Consider the following 8328-nt stretch of genomic DNA (forward strand, 5'->3'; position numbering starts at 1 on the left):
TCTTGGATAATTTTATCATTTTGGGATTGTCTATGGTTCCAATGTTACAGTCTTCAATTTCAGCATTTAGAGGTTGCAGTTTTGGTTTTCTTGAGATATCATTTGAATCAAATAGATCCTCCAAAGGGGTTAAACTTGTGGGCAGAAAATTATCTTTTAACTCAATTACCTCTGCTTCTGTTTCAGCCAGTTCATCTTCATCTATTTGCCTCAACTTTTGTATATTTTCGTTGTTGAAGGTGGTAGGATGCAAAACCAGGTTTGTTGTTTCAGCTGACATATTCTGTGTAATTGTGTATGCTTGTGGTTGATCATCTCTAGTGCTAGTATCAATGTTTATGCCGGAAAATTATTCCTTTAGAGTGAGGAAGTTATTTATCTGCGTGTCACTCTCGAAGACTTTCCAATTCTTGATGTTATTCGGGACTGCATGTCTATGTTTTATTTCAGCAGTAAAAGCGTGATTGGGTTTGAATGGTAGCTTGCAAGTGCTGGCAAAGGTTGCCAGGCTATGAGCATGTAGATTGAGTTCTCTAGAAATTTTAGTTAACCGGGATTCTGAGAATGTATCAAGTACTTGGATAGCTGCTCCTTTATAAGCCCTTAACCTTAGATCATTAGTGATAAAGTTTCCTTTCATTTGTTGTATGACCAGATCTGAATCTCCTAAGATTGAAATTTTAGTTGCACCTAAATTTTTTATGAGTTTGAAACCTAACAAAAGGGCTTCATACTCAACCATATTATTTCTGCATCGAAAGTTTAACCTATATGCATGACCCTCAGCTCTATCATTCTGCATATTGTGGATCTAGACTCCTGCCCCAGCTCCTAACTTGTTTACCGAACCATCAAATTCTAAGTACCATAAGGTTTCATGATCAAGATTTGGATTGAAACCTTTATAAAATTGGATCATGGGCAGATTGGTTTCTTGCAAGTCACTTGATACATCATGTTCCTTTGTTTTATCAGCTATACCTACAGTTCTTTGGTGTTGGGGGGAAAATTGTTCATTTAATTCCTCTGTCTCTGCTGCCATTAATAGTTCAGAATAAGATTTGTTGCAGATGTCAGCATTATAGAGAATGAATGAATCCATGTCAGAGTGTATTGAATAGATTGGGAAGTTTTAGGGCTTGTCTTGACTGCTTACCACATATTTCATCAATGTTTCACGGTATAATCTCTTTGGCTGCCCAAAGACTGAAATGGTAGCATAGGACATGTCTAATTGCAAAGATCCTTGGAGTTTGGCCCCCCAGGATCTGGATAATAGCATACCATACTTAGGAGGTATGTCAGCTACTACTACATCCATCAAAATTGTCTTGGTTGGGTATTGGACCAGGGAAACACATAAATCTTTAATCAATCCTAAACACCTAACTTGGCTTGAATCAAATGAGAATAGATCATATTAAGGTCTTGTGATATCTAAGTCGTGTTTTTCCATTACAGATTTGGGCATTAAATTGTGTGAGGCCCCGGAATCAACATTGCATTGTGTAGAACCATATCATGAATGTTTAAACTGACATAGAAGGGTGGAACCCCTCCATTTGTTGTTTTTCCATTAACCTCAGGACCAAATAGTAACTCAGGTTGATCATCTAGGACATTTACCGCATCTTTATTGTCTGATATTTGGAGTGACCTATTAATCTGTTGTCTGTACACTTGATGTTTGGCCAATTCAGTAAGAGGAATTGATATCTTTAGCTTACTTATATCTGTTTCCAAGTTAAAAGGCTTTTCCAATTGAATTTTGGCATTAAGTGCAGCAGGTTTTTCCCTTTCAGCTGGGTTTTCAGTAATCCTTTCTTCATGGTTGGTATGATTTTGAGTGGAATTGGTACCATGTTTGTTTCCCAGGGTGGTATCTGCTCTTGCCCTTGCAGGATGGAGTGGGGCTGGCTGGTTTTCATAGGGCTGTTGTTCTGAGATATCCTCCACAGTGACTTCTGTAGTATGTGGATTTGAGTTACCAGCGGATTCTGGGAGAACAGTATTGTCATTGGTCTTTTTTGGCTACTTACTGTCCCTTGGTTTAAGAGGTTCAGGTACATCTATAGTTCTACTCCTTAGTTCATACTGTTTGTGTACCTCATAAACTGCTACATCATAACCTTCTCTGAAATCAAATGATTCTCCTGACTTAGTGTGAAATTGGTTGTCATTATAAACCTCTTGATCTTCTTGTGTTAAAAAGACCTGATGTTCACTGTCTAACCCCATTAGGTTGATATGAGGTTCCTCAGTTGGTTCATTAGATGTTGAAGCCTCAGCATAATTTTCTTGGAAATGAGGTCTAATGTGCTGGTCAAGATCAGTCCTTCCAACACTAGGATTTTGATTCTTTCTAAAATTTGGGTTTCTAACATTGCTTGGTTGACCTTCCCATGATGATTTTGTTTCTATGGTTTCCACCCTGTCCCCAAGTCTATCCATACCTTTGATGATTGCATCTAGCTTTTGCTCAAATGATGAGGGTTCTTCCTTAGGAGTGGTTCTTCTTTCAGTTCTTTCCCGATTTCGTTTAGCAATCAGATTTGCCTCAACACTTACAGCTATGTTTTGCATGTCTGCAAGGGTTGCAGGGGCTCTTTCCCTTAGTTGATATGCCATATCAGCATCAAACCCATCCAGAAATTTGATTAAGGCTAAGTCAGGTGGAGGCCTAAGATTTTGAGGAATAGCATTATAGATAGTGTTGAATCTAGTGCAATAATCTAGGACAGTTTCTTGTGGGCCTCTCCTTATGGTGTCATATTCAGATAAAATGTGTAGAGGATCCTTTTTCTTTTCCCATCTATTCAGGAAGGACTGATAAAGGGCACCCGAATCAGCTATGGAATTTGCAACAAGTGCTCTGAACCAAGTTCTTACTTCACCTGTTAAACTTTGGACGAAAATTTTCATTCTCACATCATCGTCGTCTATTTCATAGTTTTCCAAGTAATCTTGCATTTTCTTGGTATGTTGTAAGGCAGTGTATGTATTGGTTCCATCAAAATAGGTGATCTTACTTTGGTAGTCCTGAGGCATAGCCCCAGGATTACTGGGTAGCTGAAGGGAAGCATATCGATTATCCATATTTGCATGGATCAATGGGACAACAAGTAGAAGGGGAACAACTGGAACAGTAGGGACAACAATAGCAGTTTGTGTATTGGGTGGGGGTGTGAATAGTATATTTTGGGAAGTGGATGAGGAAGAGGGGGAAGACTGGGTTATATGAGGATGAACCGATGGTTTAGCAGGGGTTGGTATATAACTTTGCTGAACTGCCTCAGGGCTGGAATCAGCAAATTCTTCTGGTTCCTTTTGGTTCCTAAGAGTCTTGGGAATCAAATTAGGATTATCGAAAACAGGTGGAGGATTTGGGTCAGGATTTGACCTGGTATGCCTAGTTCTCTTTTTAGGAGCCAGCTTCCGAACTTGTTTTTGGTATTTTTAAGAATATTTTTCAGAATTGTTAAGGAACTGCTCAATTTTTGAAACCACTATCTAAAGCAGACAACCGTTGAAAAATTCATTTTGTCCCCAGTGGAGTCGCCAATTATCTTAACACTCAGGTTGTTCCCTTTGACTCCTAAGGGAATACGGCCGAGGTAACCACTAACCAATCTTTGGGCCACAGGTCCTAGCCTACCTGTAATCAAAGAGGGCTCTCTCTTTATGATTTAACTTTGTTTGTATGATGTTTTAGGCTAGCTATGATGCACAAGACCAGCTTAAGGACAAAGTGTTTTTGCAGCGCATAAAGCCTTTTGTAGTTTCGCAGCGCAACATGTTTTAGGCTGCACTACGAAATTGGGGATTTGTTCGAATCCATAGCAGCTGTCATGCAAAATAGCTCTAGGGTGGATGCACTTTACAGGAGGCATTCTCTCAAGTTCCTGCATGTATGCTTGGCATCAGTTCTGAATCTGAAGGTGACAGTTTTAGTGATTGCAAGGTACTACCTCAGGTTAAAAGCACCCTTGTTGTTTGTCCCATGGTAGCTGTTATTCAATGGAGGAAAGAGATTGCTCGGTTCACTGCTGAAGGAAGCACTAAAGTTGGTTCATCATGGTGCAAATAGATGTAAAGATGTGGCCGAGTTTTTTCCAATATGATTTTGTTTTGACTACTTATTCCATTGTTGCGATAGAACATAGAAAGTATTGGATGCCTGCGAAAGAAAAAATGTCAATGGTGTATTAAATCATTTTATTCAGATCTATTCCCAGATCTTGTGGCTAGATTTGACAGAGCTCGACAGCACTATATTTCCCAAACTAAATCTAGATGTGGATCCAAGGACAGTTATGTTCCTCTTTTGCTAGCACTTACTAGATGCTCAACTGGGTCAAAGTTTCGGAAGGAAAAGGAAATCTCAGATAGTGTCAATGAATAGTTCTGAGCCTATGATGCTGTCACAACTGTGTGTTCGGATCAACACCTTACCTCACATTCGGACTGAAACAGAGCAACTGGAAAAAGAATATCCTATGGTTGGAAGATGGATCTTTTTGCCAAAGATAATGAGAAATCAAAAGTTACTCTTGCACCCATTGGAAGTGCGCCTGAAGCCAAGTTCGAATTTTCCCAGGCTGGCAGTAATGAGGGCATTCAACAGCTTTGTGAATGGAGAAGGTGGACGGAGAGGCATATGTTAATATCCGGAAAGGGAAAATCATTTCGGGCTATGAGATTAGTGTTAAGGTCCTCTGGGAGGGCGAGGCCAAGGATGCCCAGGGGGTTACCCTTGCCAAGGTAAGTGGCCGAGTGGAATTGCCTTACATTGCCAACGAGAATGTCGGGGCGGGTGAAAATCCCGACATCAACATCACCGTGACAGACAACAGTCCCGTCGGTGTGCGACTCCGAGAAGCTTTTCTGTCCAAAGGGAAACCTTTCATATTGAAAAAGGTCAGGCAGTATGATGATCTCATGGCTTCCGGTGGACCCGCTAAAGAGGAGCTCCAGAACAAGACGCCGCCCAAATCAACCAAAGCTGCTCAGACAGTCGATAAGAATTCCTCATTAAAGCCTGCTGTTAGAGAGGAATTTAAACAATTATTAATAGAGAGATTCAATTGCAGAGTCAGTGTTATTTATGATATTCTCATGGATGATAACCGGTGGAAAGGATTCTCACAGAGCAATGCCAAGATAAGCAGGGAAGTGGGCGGATCATTCTCGCTCTTCGACGGGGCCATCACTGGCGTTAATCAAACACCGAGAGAGGTTGGAAAGAACTTATTTTCCATAAGATCCGAGCAGTGTTTGGTTATGGAATGTAATGGCTCTCATGTTTCTTTCCCTCTCTATACAAGCCATCTCCAGCGATGCAGTAGAAGAACAATGTATCGCGCAGTTTTCAGTACCTCTTAGACAAATCCACACCCTATCCCGTGCCTAGATGGGTCGCCACACTGTTCATGGCCATCCTCTACTGCCTGAGAGTATATTATGTGACAAAATGAACTCAAATGTGAGATCATTATCTGGAGGAGAAATAGTATTTGGCGGTGTTGATCCGGAACACTTCAAGGGTGAACATCAGTATATATCTGTTACTCGAAAGGGTTACTGGCAGTTTGATATGGGAGACTTCCTCCTTGATGATCAATCAACAGGTTTCTGTGCTGGAGATTGTGCTGCTATTGTAGATTCTGGAACTTCTTTGCTGGTTGGTCCATCGGGCATTATAACACAATCAACAATGCTATTGGTGTATCGGGTATATCAGCCAGGAATGCAAAACAGTAGTATCACAATATGGAGATGATGATCAGTAAGTCACAAGCAGGGAAGTGTCTCTGCATGAGCCAGAGCTTTCACCTCATTTAGATCAGATGAGCACAGGAGAGTTTAAGGTAAAAGAAGAGATAGATTTCGAGAGGGGACAACTTGGTATTAAACTGGAGATTTTACTGCATTGTGCCAAAATCCCAAGGCAAAAGAATACATTGTGAATGAACTTAATGCAGTTGTTAAAAGTAGCAAGTTAAAGGGTTTCGAGTGTAACTTTAGTTGACCGACTACTGCCCTCCAATCTGCAGGCAATGCACAGAATCAAATGTTGAATAGCTGGTAGTATTTGACAAAAGGTTTCTCCTAGGAAAGCTCTCTCATCCGCACAATCAATGAAATGCATTTGTTTAGAGATTTTTCTGCTGATGAATTTCATTTAACGGTAATGTCATCCGCTCCAGGTTTGCAAGAATTTCAAGCATGAATTTTATGAGCATTGATAAGTTATTTGTGAGCAAGGTGGCAGAGCAGTTAAAATCTCAGGGGAAATTGAAATTGTTTAAAACAGTTTCGCAGTTTCGTAGCGCGCTACGAAATTGCGAAACTGCTGTAGGTGTTGATTTTAAAAAACGTAGGCAAACAGTTTGAAGGAAGAATCAGAAGTTTGTAAAGGGAACACCTCAGTGACTTGAAAGGGATCAAAGGAAGCTGCTACAGCCATTCAACATATGCCAGGTGTACCTTTAACAAAAGGTGAAATCTTTTAACCTAAGTTTAAGATTTTTGGTTATAAAGCCACTATATTCTCGGTGATTAGGGTTTGGAGAAGAGCTGCATACGAAAAGTTTTGGTTAGCACATCTGTCTACCAAGGAAGCCTCCAGCATATTAGGAGCATGGTGTTACCCTATTCTCTTGGGTTATTAAAGAATTAAAGTATCCACTGCTGCATACTCGGTGATGGGGGACCAGAACCGAAAATTTAGGGATATTTTCAGCCAATACAGAGCATATCAAAGCCTTCGGTATTCAAAGCCAGCATGGGACATTAATTGCCCATCTTATGCCAGCTCATGCCATCTCAGCTAAACGAAGAGAAAGCCATGTGTCAAAGCTGCAAGGAGGAATCTTCTACGAAGAAGATAGAATTAAAGTTATAACTAAATTAGAACCTTTTAGAACTTCAGTTAGTGCTGACTGTATTAATAGGTTAGTTCAATAGCGGATAGGAGTAATTAATGGCAATCATCGAGCTCCCCTCATGATGGAGGTGGAAGCTCGAATGAGATAGAATAAGCACTCTATAAATAGCTAAGAGAGTGAGGTAATAGGGGTTGGATGTTTTTGGAGAAGACTGTTTTGGTTTATGTATAGCAGATTTTAGTAATGCAAATGACTGTTGTTTCTTCTCAGGATTCACAATAGATCTTATTGTTCAAATGTATGATGGTTTATTCTCTTTAATGTTCTTTTACAGTTTGGTTTATGCATAATCACTCAGAACTCATGAATCATGCTCTGACTTCCTGTATGCCTAGGCAAACTGTGTTTCATGTAAGTTATGTTTGAACATTAGATGTAAAGTGCCTTGATTTCTATGAAAGGATTGTGTTATTGTTTACTGAGATATTAGTGACTCCATAAGCCCAATGGGAAGCAATTCTGTCCAGCCAATATATTTTTCATGTGTCTTGTAAGAGTTAGCCATCTTGTTCAATGTCAATAACCTATGAGAGAGCCCTCTCAGACTAAGGAGGCTAAGCCTTAGTTAAAAGCTTGGTTTGAAAAAGTTACACAGAGTCTCGCTGATTGGCAGCCTTCAGTACCTGATTTTGTGATAACATTTTGGTGCGTCTGCCGGGAGTCTGAAGATTATTCTTTCCTGAAATCATGAAGCTGAACTTCTGAAGGTAGCAGGAGTTCAGAAGGTTTTTGAGGCTACAAAACTACCTTGGCGACTCCATTGTTGAAGAATTCGAAATTCATAGGTTCATGGTGATTCCACTGGAGTTATGAAGGACCCAGAAGCTACCATTCTTAGTTCAAGGTATGCATGCATATATTTTTCAGGAATTCATGGTTTCCCAAATCATTTTCCCAAGGATGCATATTTTCTAAGGAATGGTCCCAAATTTAATGGAGAAGATTTGAGTTTAACTCTGAATCATATCTCAGATTTCTGTCATTTTGCTGAGCTTCTTAGAGTTAAACATGAGGATGTTTGCATGATGTTATTTATGATTCACTTCAAGGGAAATGCAAACAATGGATTGAAAGTTTTCCTATCAAATCCGTTAAGTCATTTCAAGACTTATGGCTTATGTTTTTGGAGGACTGGATAGATAGGTCAGAGGTGGTGGCAAACTCTCCTTCAGTTGAGGGTTTCAAACAATGGAATGATGATCATATTAATGAAGAAATAGGTGAAAATTTTTCTTTGTCCTTGTCCTTGTATCTAAAGTCATTTGACTGTAAAGCAGAGGATAAGATGAGATTTTTGGATGAAGTTGCTGAGGACATTGAGAAAGAAATTGAAGGTTTAGAAGGTCAAATTCAGGCATACAGTTTTCATAATCATGATCAT

The 8328-nt window shown here is 39.8% G+C and overlaps 1 pseudogene; it reads left to right on the forward strand.

Annotated features, from left to right (window-relative positions):
- Positions 1–4632: 4632 nt before the first annotated feature.
- LOC149205210 (uncharacterized) lies at positions 4633–5291 on the forward strand (annotated as a pseudogene).
- Positions 5292–8328: the final 3037 nt, after the last annotated feature.

Source organism: Pinus tabuliformis, chromosome 1_2 (genome assembly GCF_031772625.1).
Source record: "Pinus tabuliformis cultivar Carrire ecotype Pingquan chromosome 1_2, CPIR1, whole genome shotgun sequence".
NCBI classification, from domain to species: domain Eukaryota; kingdom Viridiplantae; phylum Streptophyta; class Pinopsida; order Pinales; family Pinaceae; genus Pinus; species Pinus tabuliformis.